Source organism: Equus przewalskii, chromosome 9 (genome assembly GCF_037783145.1).
Source record: "Equus przewalskii isolate Varuska chromosome 9, EquPr2, whole genome shotgun sequence".
Classification (NCBI taxonomy): Eukaryota; Metazoa; Chordata; class Mammalia; order Perissodactyla; family Equidae; genus Equus; species Equus przewalskii.
Genome location: NC_091839.1, coordinates 26,409,389 through 26,429,449, shown reverse-complemented (window position 1 = coordinate 26,429,449; position 20,061 = coordinate 26,409,389). Strand labels below are relative to the sequence as shown.

The following is a 20,061-nucleotide window of genomic DNA, read 5'->3' as shown; positions in this document are numbered from 1 at the left end:
GCCTACCCATTGACTTCTGCAATTTCTCATGCTGGGTTTCTTAGATTTTTCCTTATTTATGTTTTGTGTCTCTCTTCTGTTTTTTAGTTTAGTGGTTACCCTGAAGTTTGTATTCAGAATCTCGTGTATAACATAGTCCATTTTCTGGTGGTGTCTTACTCCCTTAGCCTAGACTGTTTCAGTCCCTTTCCTTCTCCCCTCCTAAATTATTATTTTCATCTCTTATTCCAACTTGTGAGTTGTGGCTAGAGTGATAAGATTGTCTTTGCTTTTGTGATTTCCTTCCCTTTATCCTAATTCTATAGTTGAATATTTGCTATCCTATTCAGATTCTATTTGTCTCCCTACTCTGTGTTTTGTGACCCCTTACTCCCTTTTCTTCTTTTTTCAGGTATGAGAGCCTTCTTGAGTATTTCTTGTAGTGGAGGTCTTGTGACTATGAAGTCTCTCAGCTTTTGTTTGTCTGGAAAAGATTTAATTTCTCCCTCATATCTGAAGGATATTTTTGCTGCATAGAGTATTCTTGGCTGAAGGTTTTTATCCTTTAAGGTTTTGAATATGTCACTCCCATCTCTCCTAGCTTGTAAGGTTTCTGTAGAGAAATCTGCTGAAAGTCTGATGGGGGTTCCTTTGTAGGTTATTTTCTTCTGCCTTGCTGCCCTGAGTATTCTTTCTTTGTCCTTCATTTTTGCCATTTTTACTATGTGCCTTGCAGTAGGTCTTTTTACATTGACAAATCTAGGAGATCTGAAAGCTTCCTCCACACACATTTCTCTCCCAATCCCTAGATTTGGGAAGTTCTACTACTTCATTGAGCACACTTTTTTTTTATTGAGTTATTGATAGGTTACAATCTTGTGAAATTTCAATTGTACATTAATGTTTGTCAGTCATGTTGTAGGTGCACCACTTCACCCTTTGTGCCCACCCCCCACCCCACCTTTCCCCTGGTATCCACTAAACTGTTCTTGGTCCATAGTTTTAAATTCCTCATATGAGTGAAGTCATACACAGATTATCTTTCTCTCGCTGGCTTATTTCACTTAACATAATTCTCTCAAGGTCCATCCATGTTATTGCAAATGGAATGATTTTGTTCTGTTTTGCAGCTGAGTAGTATTCCATTGTATATACATACCACATCTTCTTTATCCATTCGTCTGTTGATGGGCACTTAGGTTCCTTCCACGTCTTGGCTATTGTAAACAGTGCTGCAATAAACATTGGGGTGCACAGGACTTTTGGGATTGCTGACTTCAGGCTCTTTGGATAAATACCCAGTAGTGGGATGGCTGGATCGTATGGTAGTTCTATTTTTAGTTTTTTGAGGAATCTCCATACTGTTTTCCATAGTGGCTGCACCAGTTTGCATTCCCACCAGCAGTGTAGGAGGGTTCCTTTTTCTCCGCAACCTCTCCAACATTTGTTGCTATTAGTTTTAGATATTTTTGTCATTCTAACGGGTGTAAGGTGATATCTTAGTGTAGTTTTGATTTGCATTTCCCTGATGATCAGCAATGATGAGCATCTTTTCATGTGGATTGAGCACACTTTCTGAGCCATTTTCCTTTTCCATGCCCTCAGGTATTCCGATGATTCTTAAGTTGTACTTTCTCATTGAGTCAGCTATTTCTCTGAGATTTTCTTCAGTTTTTTAAATTCTTAGTTCTCTTTCTTCCTCTGTCTGGAGCCATTCAGCCTGTCTATCTTCGATTATGCTAATTTACTCCTCTATGGTGTCTACACGGGCATTCAGGGAATCCATATTCTGTTTTATCTGACCCATTGTATTTTTCATCTCTAGTATTTCTGATTGATTCTTCTTTATGGTTTTAATCTCTTTTGTGAAGTAATTCCAGAACTCGGTGACTTGTTTCTCTATATTTCCCTTTACCTCCTTGAATATTTTGAGGATAGCTATTTTGAACTCCTCTTCACTTAGTTTGCCCATTTCCAAGCCCTCAGGAGCTACTTTTGTATTTTTATTGTTTTCCCTTTGGACTGGAGCTTTTATAAATTGCTGGATGGCAGAGGAGCAGTTTTTGCGCATGATGCTATTATTCGGCTGCAATTACAGCCTGTCACCACTAGATGGGGGGGGCGAGAGGCTTGTTTTCTGAGCCCTGCGCCTTCAGCCATGATGGCGGTGTGCAGCATGGTTTGGAGGAGGAGGGGCACTTTCACTCAGGCTGACCGTATTGTATCAGCTCTCACTTTCTGGTCTCCTGGGGCCCTGGCTTGCTGGGGTTCCCCCACATGAAAGCTTTCCCCTGTTAGAGGGTTTCCACTGCATGGGCGTGGGCGTCCTGGATGATGCCCCAACACACGGCCTCTCCTCAGCTCCTTCCTGCACCTGCGGCAGGGATCCCAGTCTCTAGGGGCAAGAGCAAAGTTCTCTCTACCCTATTCCAGCTCCTCTGAGGCTGGCTGCAGCCTCTGCACATTCTGTAGTTTGGCTGCTGTGGGTCTCTGACGATTTCTGTTATTAAGATTGTTTTTTCGGTTGGAATTCAGTTGCTCTTTTTGGTTGTACTTTGGAGGGGAGAGAGTCCCCGGTGAGCTCACACTGCCATGTTGCTGATGTCACTCCTCCTTTAATCAACATTTTTGAGGTCATGTATGTATAGATGTTATTCCAGTGTTTTCAGAGTTGTCTTTGCTTATAACTAGCAATTCCTCAATATTCAAAAGTTTTAGGGGCTGGCCTGGTGGCAGAGTGGTTAAGTTCACATTCTATGCTTTGGCAGCCTGGGGTTTGTGGGTTTGGATCCCAGGCATGGACCTAGCACCACTCATCAAGCCACACTGTGGCAGCATCCCACATAAAATAGAGGAACATTAGCACAGATGTTAGCTCAGTGACAATCTTCCTCAAGTAAAAAGAGGAAGATTGGCAACAGATGTTAATTAAGGGCCAATCTTCCTCACACACACACACACACAAAACCTTTAGTTAATAATTCCTTTATTAAACTTCCTCTATTCTTATGACTATGGAGTCTCTTTCTCCTGATTGGACTCTAACTGATCATGAATTGCTTCTGGCAGTTGTCCTATTAGGTCAACCCATAAGGATGGGATTTGGGGATTGGTTTGGCCATGCCCTTGGGCTTGAAGGAAGTGCTGATCATCTAACCAATGGGAAGTAGGATACTAGTGACCCATGGTATGCAGTGGCATCATAATTCATCTATGACCTGGGATTGATTATGATGAAGGGGCAACTGTAGCACATGCCTTGAGACCAAGTGGGTGCTGCAATGAATACTAAGGCAGTGATGGTGAGTACAAGGAGCGTGGTCTGGGAAGGATTCTTTTGAGTTCACATTTTTGCTGACAAAGAGAAAATAGCAAGCTCAGCTTAAGTACCAGTATGAGAAACAGAAAATTACCATGATACCCCTCCCAAGCTCTGATTTCTTTTTTTTTTTTTCGGTTGGGAAAGATTTGCCCTGAGCTAACATCTGTTGCCAATCTTCCTCTCTCTCTTTTTTTCCTCCCCAAAGCCCCAGTAGATAGTTTTATATTCTAGTTGTAAGTCCCAAAGAAACTCCGATTTCTGTAGCTGCAGGGCTCGTATTGCTGGAAACCAAAACTTTCAACACATGGCTTGCTGAATTAAAGTTACAGTTGAATACACAGTATTACAGTTTCTCATGTGAAAGATAGGGCATTGATTGATAAAGAGGGATTCTGAATTTTGGAATGGGGGACATCTGGTTGGTGCAGAAGAAACTGACAATCTAGAACCCTTAAGTCACTCTGAGTCTCTCTTACCAGGTGTCTGAGGAGACCAACCTTCCTCTGCTAAAATCACCTGGGGCCGAGGCCTGTAAAAGAATGCCAATTCTCCACCAGAATTACCACAACAACCCATAAGTAGTATTGTTGACACAAATAAGCCATAACCAATCTATCAATTAAAATTAGGGTGAGTTTATTATGAGCCAAGTTTGAAGACTACAGCCCATTGAGGCCTTGTCCCACAAGGAAGGAAGCCCACCCAAGAAGTGGGGTGTACAGAGTGATTATATACCACCTTGGAACAAAGAGTATACATCACATATGATAGGAATGTCCCTTTTACTACTGTCATGAGATGCTTGGCTGATACAGCAGGTCAGTTGTCACAAGGTGAGCATGGCAGGTTGGTAACTAAATCTTAGTTTCCAAGAAGAGATGCTTATCTTCAAGGAAATGTTAATATGGGGGAAGCTACAACCCTATCTTTAAGGGCATCATTCTTATGTTTGGGACATTGTAAATGTTTAAAGACGAAGCATAATCCATGGTCAACAGGCCACATCAGGCTTTTTCAAATAACAAGGTCAGGACAAACTACTTTTAACCCAAATAGCTTCCTCATATACTTTAATATATCCTATTGTTTTCATGTGTTTATTTTGTTTATTTCATTTGTTTCATTTTCCCCCTTTTGATCTCTGATGTTTCAATAAAAAGCACTGATGATCAAAATATCGTCCCTTGGTGCCTGCCCTGGGTCCATCGTGTTCCTCACTGTTAGGCTTTTATCTCATTTGTTTGCGTAGTTATTCACATTGGGAGCAAATAGTTGGACAAGCATTTATATTAACAGAGGAAGCATTTCATAAGCTATATAATTTTTCAATTTATTTTAGATTGTTGCACATTGTACATGTGCTTTTACATGATGCCTCATGATTACATCGTTTACAAAAATAAAACAGTTATAGTAATGATGACAATTCAGTATTGTAAACAAGTTAGTTTTGAAATGAGTTCTTAGGCATAGTCTTTACCAGAAAAGAAAATTCAACTGAGGGTGTCAAAATGGTGGCATAGGAAGACTCTGAACTCACCTCCTCCCACAGACACAACAAATTTACAACTACTCTTGGAACAATTACCCCTGAGAGACAACTGAAAACTGGATAAAAACAACCCCACAACAAGGGACATGCTGACTGAGGTAGAAGAGGCAGAAATTCCTTTCTAGAGAGGAAAATGCCACATTTTAGCCACAGTGCTTGATGGCTGGGAGCAATCTTAAGGTAGAAAGCTTTTCCTGGAGGAGCGGGGGATCTGAAAATCAATGAAACTAAGAGCTGGTTCTTTGAAAAGATAAACAAAATTGACAAACCTTTAGGCTGAAATAATACCAAGCATCTTTTCTGAACACAGCAGTATGAAACTAGAAATCTACTACAGGAAGAAAAATGGAAGAGCCACAAATGTGTGGAGATTAAACAAAATGCCACTGAACCACTACTGGGTCAATGAATAAATCAAAGGAGAAATCAAAAAATACGTGGAGACAAATGAAAATAAAAATATGACATGCCAAAATTTATGGGATGCAGCAAAAGAAGACCTAAGAGGGAAATTTCTGGTAAAACAAATGAGAAAAATCACAAATAACCAATCTAACAGTGCATCTAAAGGAATTGGAAAAAGAAGAACAAAGACCCAGACCAGTAGAAGGAAGAAAATAATAAAAATCAGAGCAGAAAGAAATGAAATAGAGACTAAAAAAAAAAAGAAAAGAAAGAAAAAGTCAATGAAACTAAGAGCTGGTTCTTTGAAAAGATAAACAAAATTGACAAACTTTTAGCTAGACTTACCAAGAAAAAAAGAGAGAGCTCAAATAAATAAAATCAGAAACGAAAGAGGAGAAATTACAATGGATACCTCAGAAATACAAAAGATTATAAGAGAATACTATGAAAAGCTATACACCAACAAATTGGATAATCCAGAAGAAATGGATAAATGCTCAGAATCATACAACTTTCCAAAACTGAATCAAGAAGAAATAGAGTATTTGAATGGACCAATCACTAGTAAGGAGATCGAAACAGTAACAAGAACCTCCCCAGAAATACAAGTCCAGGACCAGATGGCTTCCCTGGAGAATTATGCCAAACATTCAAAGAAGACTGAATACCTATTCTTTTCAAACTCTTCCAAAAAATTGAAGAAGAGGGGAAGCGTCCTAACTCATTCTACAAAGCCCACATTACCCTGATGCCAAAACCAGACAAGGACAGCACAACAAAAGAAAATTACAGGCCAATATCACTGATGAACATGGATGTAAAAATTCTCAACAAAATACTAGCAAATAGAATAAAACAATACATTAAATATCTGCAAATAAATCAATGTGATACACCACATTAGAAGAATAAAAACCACAGGATCACCTCAATAGATGCAGAGAAAGCATTTGACAAGATACAGCATCCATTTATGATTAAAACTCAACATAATAAATGCCATATATGACAAACTCACAGCTAATATCATACCCAGTGGACAAAAGCTGAAAACTATCCCTCTAAGAACAGGAACCTGACAAGGATGCCCACTTTCACCACTCTTATTTAACATAGTATTGGAAGTCCTAGCCAGAGCAATCAGGCAAGAAAAAGAAATAAAAGGGATCCAAATTAGAAAGGAAGAAGTGAAATTGTCACTATTTGCAGATGACATGATTTTATATATAGAAAACCCTAAAGAATCCACCAAAAAACTTTAGAAATAATAAATGAATACATAAAGTTGAAGGATACAAAATCAACACACAAAAATCAGTTGCGGGGCCGGCCCCATGGCTGAGCGCTCGTGTGCTCCACTTGGGCAGCTGGGGTTTCGTTTGTTTGGATCCTGGGCACAGACATGGCACCTCTCATTTGGCCATGCTGAGGCAGTGTCCCACATAGTGCAACCAGAGGCACTCACAACAAGAATATACAACTATTTACTGGTGGGCTTTGGGAAGGAAAAAAAAAGAAGATTGGCAACAGTTGTTAGTTCAGATGTCAATCTTTAAAAAAAAAATCAGTTGCATTTCTATACACTAACAAAGTAGCAGAAAGAGAAATTAATACAATCCCATTTACAATTGCAACAAAAAGAATAAAACACCTAGGGGTAAATTTTTTTATTGAAGTTCTGATAGTTTACAACCTTGTGAAATTTCAGTTGTATGTTATTACTTGTGAGTCACTTCACACCGCTTCATCCTTTGTGCCCACCCACCACCTGCCTTTCCCCTGGTAACCACTGATCTGTTCTCTTTGTCCATGTGTTTGTTTATTTCCCACATATGAGTGGAATCATACAGAGTTTGTCTTTCTCTATCTGGCTTATTTCACTTAACATAATACCCTAGGGGTAAATTTAACCAAAGAGGTGAAAGACCTGTACACTGAAACCTATAAAACATTGTTGAAAGAAACTGAAAAAGACACAAAGAAATGGAAAGATATTCCGTGCTCATGGATCGGAAGAACTAACATAGTTAAAATGTCCATACTTCCTAAAGCAATCTACAGATTCAGTGCAATCCCTATCAAAGTTCCAATGACATTTTTCACAGAAATAGAACAAAGAATCCTAACATTTATGTGGGATAACCAAAGACCCTGAATAGCCAAAGCAATCCTTAGAAAAAAGAACAAAGCTGGAGGTATCATACTCCCTGATTTCAAAATATACAATAAAGCTATGGTAATCAAAACAGCATGGTACTGGCATAAAAACAGGCACACAGATCAATGGAACAGAATCGAGAGCCCAGAAATAAGCCCACACATCTGCGGACAGCTAATCTTCAACAAAGGAGCCAAGACTATACAATGGAGAAAGGAAAGTCTCTTCAATAAATGGGAAAACTGAACAGCCACATACAAAAGAATGAAAGTAGACCATTATCTTATGCCATACACAAAAATTAACTCAAAATGGATTAAAGACTTGAATGTAAGACCTGAAACCATAAAACATCTAGAAGAAAATGTAAGCAGTACACTCGTTGACATCTGTTTTAGCAGCATATTTTCAAGTACCATGTCTGACCAGGCAAGGGAAACAATAGAAAAAATAAACAAATGGGACTATGTCAAACTAAGGAAACCATCGACAAAATGAAAAGACAACCTAACTGTTTAGAAGATATTTGCAAACCATCTATCTGATAAGGGGTTAATCCTCCAAAATATTTAAGGAACTCATACAACTCAACAACAAGAAAGCAAACAATCTAACTTTAAAAATGGGTAAAAGATCTGAACGGACATTTTTCCAAAGAAGATATACAGATGGCCAACAGGCACATGAAAATATGTTCAACATCACTAATTATTAGGGAAATGCAAATCAAAACTACAATAAGATATCACGTCATGTCCATCAGAATGGCTATAATTAACAAGACAAGAGATAACAAGTGTTGGAGAGGATGTAGAGAAAAGGGAACCCTCATATATTGCTGGTGGGCATGCAAACTGGTGCAGTCACTATGAAAAACACCATGGAGATTCCTCAAAAAAATTAAGAATAGAACTACCACAGGATCCAGCTATTCCACTGCTAGGTATGTATCCAAAGAACATGAAAACATGAATGTGTAAAGATATATGCACCCCTATATTCATTGTGGCATTATTCACAGTAGCCAAGACTTGGAAGCAACCTAGGTGGCCATCAAGTGACAAATGGATAAAGAAGATGTGGTATATATATAATGGAATACTATGCAGCCATAAGAAACTATGAAATCTGGCCATTTGTGACAACATGGATAGACCTTGAGGGTATTATGCTAAGTGAAATAAGTCAGATGGAGAAAGTCAAATACTGTATGATCTCACTCATAAATAGAAGATAAAAACAACAAACACACAGAGACGGAGATTGGTGGTTACCAGAGGGGAAGGGGAGAGAGGGGAGGGCGAATGGGGTGATTAGACATATGTGTGTGGTGATGGATGGTAATTAGTCTTTGGGTGGTGAACATGATGTAATCTACACAGAAATCAAAATATAATGATGTACACCTGAAATTTATATAACATTATAAACAAATGTTACCTCAATAAAAAATAAAAATAAATAAATTCTGTGCCAGGTAAAATAAATAAAGTAGTAAATAAGTAAATAAATGTAAATAAATAAAAAGAAAATTTGTCCAGGGTTGTAAGATCGATCGACCATCTCAAGTCACTGAGCAAGCATTACTGTAGCCTGTATGGCAGTCTTGCAATGCTGAGTAAAGGAAATAGTAATTAGTTTGAATATTATGACTAATATAAGAAATCCAAAGAGTAATAGAAATTGCAATCCTAATCGAAAAAAGGAATCAACACCTGAAGAGAGCCAATCAAACAAATCACAACTAGGTATAGGATCGTTTAAGGCATTTGCTTGCTTTTTCATGTGCTTTAGCACAGATGATACATTGGAAGATTCATCAAGTATAAAAATACAGCATTCAGTTTGAATGACTGCACATGCACCACCTTGGGAGGCTGTCATTAAGGGCTTGTTAAGTAAATTTAGTCAGAGCTGCTATATGTGATATGACATCTTCTAGCCCCAAGGAAGGGACAAATATAGCCTCTAGGTGGTCATATCAGTAGAACACTGAATGAGTCCATCTGGCCTTAAGGAGAGGAACATTGGCATCCAGGGGAACCCCAGGGTGCAGCCTCATTAGCCATCCTGGAAGTAGCCAATGACAGAGGTTTGTTCCACATAACCACTGAGTTCCATTAGAAGCCACCCAATAAATGCCTGGCCTTCAAGACCACTCTGTTCCCAATCAATCACTTTCTTTAAGTATGACAGTATTCTGAAAACGTTAAATAGAACAATTATAAAATGGGTATATCGTTTAAGCATTACAAGGTGCAAATGAGGAGATAAAATGTTGGGAATACAGGCCTGACCCAGAGTCTTGGGACAGCTTTCTACAACAGATACTGTCTTCTCATCCTGACTTGGAAATATTTGTATTGGTCAGTTGAAGTTGAGTATCAGAAGTAGGAACTGAAACCCACTCAGATGAAGAAGGCTTTTTTTTTTTTTTTTTTTTGAAATGAGAAATGTGAATCCATCCTTTTGATTCTGCAGCAATGAATTGGTTAAAAGTACATAGTATGGTCCTTTCCAATGGGGTTGCAAAAAGTCTATCGGGTGTCTTTTCCAACAAATAAAAAATCTCCAGGTTGTAGTTCATGACCCTCAAGGTCTTCATCCCCCAGGAGCTCACTATGAAAAGAATGAGCTACCAACTTCTCATTTCTTTTTTTTTTTTTTTTTTGGTGAGGAAGATTCACCCTGAACTAATATCCATTGCCAATCTTCCCCCCCCTTTTTTTTAAAGATTGGCCCTGGGCTAACATCTGTTGCCAATCTTTTCTTCTTCTTCTTCTTCTCCTCCTCCTCTCCAAAGCTCCCCAGTACATAGTTGTATATTCTAGTTGTAGGTCCTCCTAGTTTTGCCATGTGGGACGCTGCCTCAGCATGGCTTGATGGGTGGTGCTAGGTCCATGCCCAGGATCCGAACTGGCGAACGCCAGGGGCACCAAAGTCAAGCGCACGAACTTAGCCACTCAGCCACAGGACCAGCCTCCAATCTTCCTCTTTTTGTGCTTGAGGCAGATTAGCCCTGAGCTAACATCTATGCCAATATTCCTCTATTTTGTATGTGGGATGCATCCACAGCATGGTTGCTGAGTGGAGTAGGTCAGCACCTGGGATCTGAACCTGCAAACCCAGGCCACTAAAGCAAAGGGCACAGAACTTTAACCACTCAGTCATAGGGCTGGCCCCTACCTCTCATTTCTTTTAAGTGTCTCAATGAGACCCTGACAATAATGTAAGATGCTTCCTTTAAGCAAAGTTGGTTCATACATTCCTACATCTAATTGCATAGGCCATCTAGTTATTATCTGTAAAGAGGACAGCCGATGTTTACCAAAGGGTGTGGATCTAAGATTGAGGAGCACTAGTGGAAGAGCTTTTGGCCATGAGAGATTAAAGACTTGTGAAAGCTTTGCCAATTGAGTTTGGATTGTGCCACTAGTTAAAATGTTGCATTATTGGCCAAACGTCAGAAATAGATTTAATTATTTGTCCAGTGAAATGAGTCCCCCAGTTACTGTGTAACTCAGTAGTACTTCCTCAAACAGGAATTAACCTTTCCAATAATTTACCTAAAGCCATCCTTCTTCTGCAAGAAAAGTCCTCAACCCAATGTGAGAACATAGACAAATCATTACTAGATACATTTATCCTCGCAATGGTGGCATTTGAACAAAGCCCAACTGCCATACCTCAAAGGGTCCCTTAGGAAGGGGAAAGTGGCCTTGTGACCCATGAAATGGTTTCCCTAGATTATATTTTGGGCATATAGCACAACGAGTATAGGCTTTATGACCCATGTGGGAGAAAGTTTCCAAAAGTATTGTTTTCTCCATAAAATCACCTTTTCAGGTGCCCAATGGGTTAACTGATACATATGCTGGAGCAGTGGCAATTGTGCTCCAATAGGCACTATGTTTTTTGTTTTTGTTTGTTTTATTGGGACTAAACCACATCTGCATGGTGGTGTCAAAAATTCCCCCTTTTTGTTGCCATATTTGTTTTTCTTCTTCCCTGGCAATTTCTTGAGCCTACAGAAGGAAATCTTTTACTGGGTTATTGGAGTTAATAGAAAGTAGCAGGCATTCTCAAGGTTGGACAGCATATCCAGCTTGATAATGTCCTTGCTCATCCTTTAAGTAAGACCCATCTGTAAACAAAATTACATAATAGAATGCAGTTGTGGTTTTTTCCTCTTGTGGTGCTGGAAGCAAGGTAGTAGGATTAAGACAGTGACTGATACTTACCCTAGCAATATAACCTAAGAAGGTTTATCACCATTTACATGACAATGCTTCCCATGCAATTTAGCATACCAAACAATCCTAATTAGTTTAGTATCTCCCTCTCTATAGAAAGAGAGAACAAATTTCTTTTAAAAGTCCCAGGTGCCCTCTGAAAATTCTCAAAGAATAAAAATTTATTTTCATGTCAAAAGAAAGACTTCATTTAGAACTTGAATTTTGGGGGAAGCTTGTCAAAAATATCAAAAAGTTTTAAAACACTTGGTTAAACAAGATTAAGTGTTTGCTGATCTTGTGTCACTGTGAAACAATGGTTGCTGTGAAATAATACTTGATTATCCATTTAACCAAAGTGACAAAAGAAGATGTTAAAGGCAAACATACACACAACTATGTGCCAGGGGGCTTTGGGGAGAAAAAGGAAAAACAAAATCTTTAGGAGAAAAAGAGACAGACATACAGAGTTAAACATTAAAAAATAACCCTTAATTCTCTAAATAGAGAGATTTCAGCCTTTTAGAATATAGGAAATTATTTTGAAAAAACACAGAATTTCTGTCTTTAGGTAGATTTACTCAAAGATAAAGAAAAATCTTTTATAATCTCATCATCAAGAGCAGACTAAAAGTCCAGGAAAAGTATCCTTTTGAGAGAAAGAACCAAGTTTTAATTTATGTTACCAGCTTAGTTTTGATATTAAAACTTATTCACTTAATTAAATCCATTTTAATCTTAGCCAAGTTGACCATGCATAAAACTCTTTCCTCAGGGTTCCTCTTCCACAAACCTTCTAACTTTCTTTTCACATTCAGAATTTATCTCATTCCTTCTTTCTTGGCTAGTACTTTAGGACAAATTTATCTTTCTTAACGAAACAAAAACATCTGTATTCTCTAAATCTTCTTTACTGAAAATATGCATCTTACTTTCCTTAATTTTTAGTAGCTTTAATCACATATATTAGAATTTTAACTTTTAGAAACCTCTCAAGTGAAAACTAATAAGCAAGTATGAACTGTCTTTTACATTAGCATCCTGTGGCTTGGCAAGTTTATAAATACTTTTCATAATTTCTAGCAAGATGCTATTTCATAATACAATTTTTAAATAAAATAAAGACACATTTGCTAGTAGACCCAAAGATCTTTTGGTTTCTCTGTAATAAGAAGCCAAAAATAGATGAATTTATATTTAGTAATTAATGTCTAATATTTTATCTAACTTAGAAATGATCTAGATATTCAATGAATTCTCTATCATTTCATTTAACTGAGCAAAACTTCAAAGTTTTAAGTTACCAAGAGATTGTGGAAGTTATTTTATTTATTTTTTAATTTTTTTGTTGAGGAAGATTGGCCCTGAGCTAACATCTGTGCCCATCTTCCTCTATTTTGTATGTGGGACACTGCTATAGCATGGCTTGATAGGTGGTATGTAGGTCTGTGCCTGGGATCCAAACCTGTGAACCCTGGGCCACCAAAGCGGAGCACATGAACTTAACCACTATGCCACCAGGCTGGCTCCGATGGCATGCATATTTAAAATAACTTCCCCACGGGGCCAGCCTAGTGGCCATATTTCACACAGGCATCTTACCACTGGATGTCCTGGCCAACAAGTAGCCCATCTTCACATTCATCATCAACTACCAGGCCATTACCTAAAAACTGTCCCCTTTAGGGTAAAGAACTCTAGGGATCTCTTGCCTCACAGACACTCCAAACATAAATCAAAGGCCTTGCCATTCCACCTACTCCAGCAGTAATGATCACATTGACAACAACCTCCAGAAGGCCATTCCAAGCCCTTGTCAGGATCCTGCTTATGCCCTCAGGAGTTACACACGCCACTGACAATAACAAAGGCACACGTTCATCACAAGCATCACACGAGACCAACAATCTCCCTGAAAAAGGGAGTCCTTCAGTGCAAGTCACCAGCACTGTGTAGACAGAGTCCTCAGGGCCCAAACTTGGTCAGGTCCATACCTTAAGTAGTGAGAGGAGGGAACAAGGCCGCCCTGAATACTCATGATTCCCTCCAGGGAATGGAAGAGCACACAGGTCTACATCACTGGGCATGTTGGACACTGAGTGGACCTGCCAGATGGTAGAGGTGAAATGGCTTCTGTCACAGAAAGTGGCAGTGATATAAGTCTGCTAAGGGCCCTGAGGTCGGAAAGTACAACACAGCTCCTTAAAGGTTCCCACATACTTGGAACTTTTGAGGACTCTCTCTACTATGGATATTTGGATATATGAGGTTTAACTGAGGTAGAAGCCTCCCTCAGAAAGCTTCTCCTCCAGTGTTCCTTTTCTCTTTCTTCTCCTCCCCAAACCCCCCAGTACACACGTGTATAATCTAGTTGTAGATCTTACTGATTGTGCTATGTGGGACGCTGCCTCAACATAGCCTGTTGGACGGTGCCATGTCCTCCCCCAGGATCTGAATAAGGTCACATTTGTGGCTAAAGGACTTCCCACATTCCCTACACTCACAAAGCCTTTCTCCAGTGTGAACTCGCTGATGTTTTACGACACTGGAGTTGCAGGTAAAGAACTTCCACGTTCGGTACATGCATATGGCCTTTCTCCAGTGTGAATTCGCCGTTGCTAAACTCGTCTGTATTTGCAAGCGAAGGCTTCTCTATAGCAGACACTCTGATGTCGAGTAAGAGTGTGCTTGTGGCTGGCAGCTTTCCCACATTCACCCCACGTTCCACTGTGACAGGCCTCCCTGACTCAAGGCTGCTGTGTGGCTTCCCACCAAAGGGACTGGCCTGGTGCTGCAGAAGACCTGAGGTGGGCCGGGATGTCCTCCCCAACTTCCCCAGAGGTCAAAGGCTTCCCCGACATGTGGATTCTGTAGTTCTTCACAAACGCAGTCCTCTCACATCCTGTTTCAAGGGGTGCTCTGCCCTGCCCTGCTTTTGGTGCTGGTAAAAGTTAGTACATGTTCCACCCAAGCAGAGTTTCCACCCAGGGTATGTTGTTCGGTGCTAAGCCAGTTGCAGAAGGTCTTTCAAGACTAGCACAGGCCTCTCACCCAGGTGAGTCTTCCCAGTCAATGGACCTGCCTTGGAAGTCCTGCCTTTTGACTCTGCTTCTACAGAAGAGCTGCTCAGAAGCTGTCTCCTCATGCTCCGTTCCATGCCAACAACCTGAAAGCAGAGAAAAGCTGAGGAAATGTAGGCTGACGGTGGTGGGAGCGGGAAGCCCCATCACAAAGTTGTGTCAGATACAAGGAATGAGTCCACTGGATTGTTCTGAGAACAAGGGAGCTGGGGGCAAGCTGAGGAAGGGGTTGCTTGGCCATACCAAGCCTCTGAAGATCAGAGAATAGGGGACACCTCACCAGACAAAGGACACAAGGATGGTACAGCATAAGGAAGAGAGTCAGAGTCTCCAACAAAAACCTAAAGGAAGATCTTGGAAGAACAGCCCATGGTCCACTTAAGTACAGCAGTGACCATGATGAGGCTAGCAATTCCTGGCACAGGCAGGTGTCAGGAAATGTCAGCTACAGGCAGGAAGTAGAATCTGGGGCACACAGGTGCCATGGATATGGACATGGTCATCTGGGCAGGCAGAGGGCAAGCAAGGGGAGACCCGTTATTCTGACTACAAGACTCCTGACTCTTGGATCCTTCCACACACATGGTGAGGCAGCAGGTGACAGGGCTGCTGGGGGAATGCACTGCTCAGGCCAGTGCACAGCTCAGTGCTGGCATCCACAGTGCAAGTGCTAGGAAGGTGGGGGAGTTAGCAGAGTCCACGATCCAGCTGTGGAAAGGACAGAGCTGCCTCTAGGGGAAAGAGGACAGACAGCAGCTTAGGACACTGGCAGGGATATGAGGGCCTTACACAGGGATGCTGTAAGCGCCAAGTTCTCCAGCACGGCATCACAGCACAGGAGCCTCCGAGCCTCATCAAGGAGCCCTCATTTCCCCTGGAGAAGATGGCCATGTTCTCAGAGGTCACACAGCCCTGCCATGATGGAGACAGATCACTGCATGATCAGCCCTTTACTAGGACTCCACATTCATCCCTCCACACAGCCATCCCCTGCTCACTCTCCTCCTACACATCTATACAGCAGACACCAGGCCCTGGGCCCAGTGGTCCCTGCTCTCTCCTCATGGTTCCATTGATCACTGTGTCAGCACACAGCAACAACAGGCACAGGGGCAGAGGGGGCAGATACGTGATATATAAGCTGGAGGCCTGGCAAGGAGGGCCACCTTCCTTTCAGGCAATTCCCCTGGGTTGATCCAGATTGTGTTTACAAGACACACCCAAATAACGGCTTAACCATCACCCCTCTGTCCTCAATGCCAGGACCCTGAGGATATCAGTTCTCACTCCCTCTCCACATACACATCACTCTCTCTCCCACACCTCCCTCACACAGCTGCATCGACAAAGCCACTTCCACCTCCCTGCCTCACACTGAGGCTTCTCCCTGGGCTCCTCACATGTTATTCAGCACAAGACATTCGAGAATCTGTAGCAAATTCAAACATGATCCAGTACTACCCAGACACCTGATGCTCCCAATCACCAAAGGCAGCTCTGAATCCTGCTATGCAGGTCTCCTGCCTGCCTGGCTTCCTTGCTTCAGCCGCAGCTGCCCAGAACCACCACGGCTGCCTTCCACTTGTGCTGCACTCATGTCCCTCACCAGTCGCAGCCTTCCCCTCTCCTCCTAACCTTCATTCAAAGCCCAGCCTCAACAGCCCTCCACCTCAGGCCCACTGACTCTCCCCGATGACCAACTGTGCCTCTGAGCTAATCCGCCAGCCTGAATGCAACACCCCAGACACACTAAGGCCTCGACAAAATCCTGGAGAGCCCAGAGAGTGGTGACTAAACAGGAGTCCTGACCTCACTGTCATCTGGCCTCAGTGACCCCTGTGCCTCCACATCTGATCATCTGCACTCATCCTTCAGAAGCCTGCCAAATCACCCTCTCTCCCACTGTTCCCATGGTCACATCTCCTAATCTGTCTTGTGACACCACTCACCCAGAAGCCCAAGCAAGAGATCCAGTTCTCAGCCCCTACACTCCCCTTCCAGGGCTACTATTAGCATGACCAGGTTTCCCTTGATAAATGTGACCCAAGGCTCCACCCTAGTCCACAAACTGTCCAGCAGCTTTTGGAGAGGTCTCCATCCTGAACCCCTCCCCAGATTTCCAGACCTGTGTGTCCAGCTGCCCACTTCAGCCTCCACTAATTGTTCCCTGAAACACCTCAGACTCTTAACATGGCCAAAATCAAAACTCCTGGTATCCCCAGTGAAAATTACTCCTATTATCAACTGCCACATCTCAGTTGATGGCCCTTCCATTCTTCAGCTTCTAAACCCAAAAACCTTGCAGTCATCCCTGACTACCTTTCTCCCCTCATGCGCAAAATCAGAAAACCCAAGCTGATCTACTAAAAAGAACAGATCCAGCCTCCAACCATTTCCAGCAGCTCAATGGCCACGGCATGGTCCACGCCATCAGCACTCACCGGGACTCCTGCAGCAGCCTCCTCCCTGTATTCCCGTCTCCTCCCTCATACACACACAGGCCTCTTGCTTTCCAGCTGCAGCACAGGGAGCTGGAGGAGAGCTGGGTCTGATCACCACCCTCCTCTGCTCCAAATCGCTCATTGCTTCATCACCTCCAGAATAGACACCTGACTCTCAGGGAGCCATTCCAGACCTGCCTCTTTGCTCTCACTTCCCTCAGGAATGAAGAGACATGCGCTTCCCTGAGCACTTCCAGCTTAGCCCCACCTCCAACCTTCGCACTTACTGGTACCTAGGTTTGGTGCAACCTTCCTCACCTCATTCTATTGATTGCCCACAACAGGAACCATTCCATGTAAACTGCGGCCTGCGCTTACCACCCTGGGCTTGGGGTCTGCTCTGGGTCCCCATGCCTAAGTGCTGGAAAATGGCCTGGAAAACTTCCAGGACACCACAGTCCCAGAAACCACATGGGTGAGGTCAGAACTTGGAAGGTTCGGGAACACCCTCCACTCACCTGCGCAGGGTCCATAAGAGCTTCTGTAGTCATGTGACTCTGTGGGATGAGGGAGTTCTTGAGAGGCTGCAACCGTGGTCGGCCGCATCCTGCAGCCACTGCCCAGTCCTGGCGCCAGGCGACCTCGGAACGACTGCGTCCTTGGTCCTCAGCGCTCACTCTCATCCGCTGTGGGGCCTCCTCAAGGACTCAGCCACCTCCCACCTGTTCTCCTCTGAGCGCCATTTGAGAAACCACATCCCTGACTCAGCTCCATCGTCTCCCTCTACTGTTCACAATCCTCCATGACCCACAGCACCTTGAGAAGAAAAGTACAACCCTCCGCTGCCAGTCAGACGTGAGGCCCAACTCTCCGACCCCTGCAGACACAGCCCTGTCGGCTCCGGGGCTCTCGGACCGCCGCCCCTCCCCTGCCGGTCCAGGCGGGACCCCTCCTCACACCGTCCCCTCCGCCGGGCCCCGCTGCCCCTCAGCCCGGAACCCTCGCCCGCAGCCCAGCCCCCGCTGGCAGCCACAGGCCCCATTAATGCCGGGACCGCAAGCCAAAGAGTCGAAAGAAAGATTTCTTGGACTCTGAAGGTCTGGTAGTAGTGCTCCTTTATTTAGAGAACAGTATGGAATAGCATGGGGACAGGACCCATGGGCAGTAAAGAGCTGCTGCCCCAAGTTGAGGGTTAGAGCTAAATTTATAAGGCACGGGTACGTGACTTATTTTTACTGGAAAAAGAAAAGATGATGTAAAAAGTCATTAAATGATTTCAATGCAGATGGGTCTGGTTATTGTGCGGTCGTATAACTTTACATACAAATCTGGTCATATAGATCGGCATGTAGGTGAGGATGCCCTGGGCTTCTCTCCCTGGGGCAGCCCTAATTCATACCATAAAAATGCACCGGGTCATATAGATCAGCATGTAGGCCAGATCACCTTGGGCTTCTCTACCTGGGGCAGCCTTAATCCACATCACCACGAGCGCCTCCCCGGGGCCTGGGCTGCAGGCCCGGGAGCAGCGCCCGCCCGAGGGCTGGAGCTCGGGCTGCGCTGCGGGCGGGGCGGGCCGGAGCCGAGCGCTCACCTGAGCCGGCTCCCTCCGCGCGGCCGCCGCCATCGGCCTCGGAGGCGGAGCGGAGCCGGGAGCGGCGGGAGACGAGGCGCCGGGCGGGGGTCCTCGAGAGGCGTCGCCGAGCCTCAGAGCCGCCCTGGTCCCTGGCGACGGCGCCTCCGCCCGCGCCCGCTCGTCCGTCCCCTCAGCCTCTACTGGCGCTTCCCAGCTTGCGCACTAACAGGCCTGAGAAGAGCCAAAACGACCGTCCTAGATGACGCCGGAAGTCCCGCCCCGACTGCTGGTGTTCGTGCAGAAATGACTGTTTTCTTAGCCTTCATTGGTCAGTGAGGCGGATTTCTTCGCGGTGATTTTTGGGTAATGTAGTTCCCGCAGATCCACAGTCCACGGATAATGGCGTCCAATGTAACCGTGGGAAGAAAAGGATCAGCTGTCCTGCTATGTGCCCTGGGAAATGGCGTCCCAGATCCTAGGGCAGAGAAGGGACTTCGTTTCTTTCTTACTTTTTTTTGGGGGGGGCGGGGCGGGAAGACTAGCACTGAGCTAACTGCTACCAATCCTCCTCTTTTTGCTGAGGATGACTGGCCCTGAGCTAAGATCTATGCCCGTCTTCCTCTACTTTATATGTGGGACGCCTGCCACATCATGGCTTGCCAAGCGGTGCCATGTCCGCACTCGGCATCCGAGCCAGGGAACCTGGGCCGCCAAAGCAGAAGGTGCACACTTAACTGCTGGGCCACCAGGCTGGTGAGGACTTCGTTTCTTAAAGGGCCCCTATTCAGATTTCTGGGGAGTAGCGTCAGTAACTGATCACCCAGGTGTTTGTAGACATTATTTCGGAGTCCTTGTAGCTCAGTATGGTCCCAGAAGCCTAAAATATTATCTCAGATGCTCGCAAAGGGTACAGATCCAAATGTACCTATCATTCCACAGTCATTTAGATACAAAGTGGGTCCGTGGAAGCAGAAATAAGTGAACATTGTCATCTTACAATTCGAATGCTTAAACCCAGAAGCTTTAGAGACAGTTTTGTAGGTCTGTGTATGTTTGGCCAGGGACAAAGGAAAAATACTCCAGATGGGACCATGACAAGCCATCCTTTCAACATCTTCACCTGACATCTGCTCTTCATTTCATCACAATCTTAAATCAGCCACCAGATGGCTCCAAAAACTGCTCTTGCCATGACTTCCATGGTGAACATCTAATGTCCACTTTCGATTTACCATCTTACTGGACATTCTAGCAGCTGTAGGGGAGAAAAACTTCTCCTCTATGCTCTTAGGATCTCTGGCTGGGTCTAAGATTGA

The 20,061-nt window shown here is 43.5% G+C and overlaps 1 long non-coding RNA gene across 1 annotated transcript; it reads right to left on the bottom strand.

The window, feature by feature from the left end:
* Window positions 1–14,691: 14,691 nt before the first annotated feature.
* LOC139073585 (uncharacterized) lies at window positions 14,692–17,985 on the bottom strand. The gene is made up of 3 exons (XR_011522479.1): window positions 17,688–17,985; window positions 15,518–15,640; window positions 14,692–14,814 (listed from the first exon to the last, which is right to left on the bottom strand). It is a non-coding gene; the product is annotated as an uncharacterized lncRNA (long non-coding RNA).
* Between the last annotated feature and the right edge of the window lie 2,076 nt (window positions 17,986–20,061).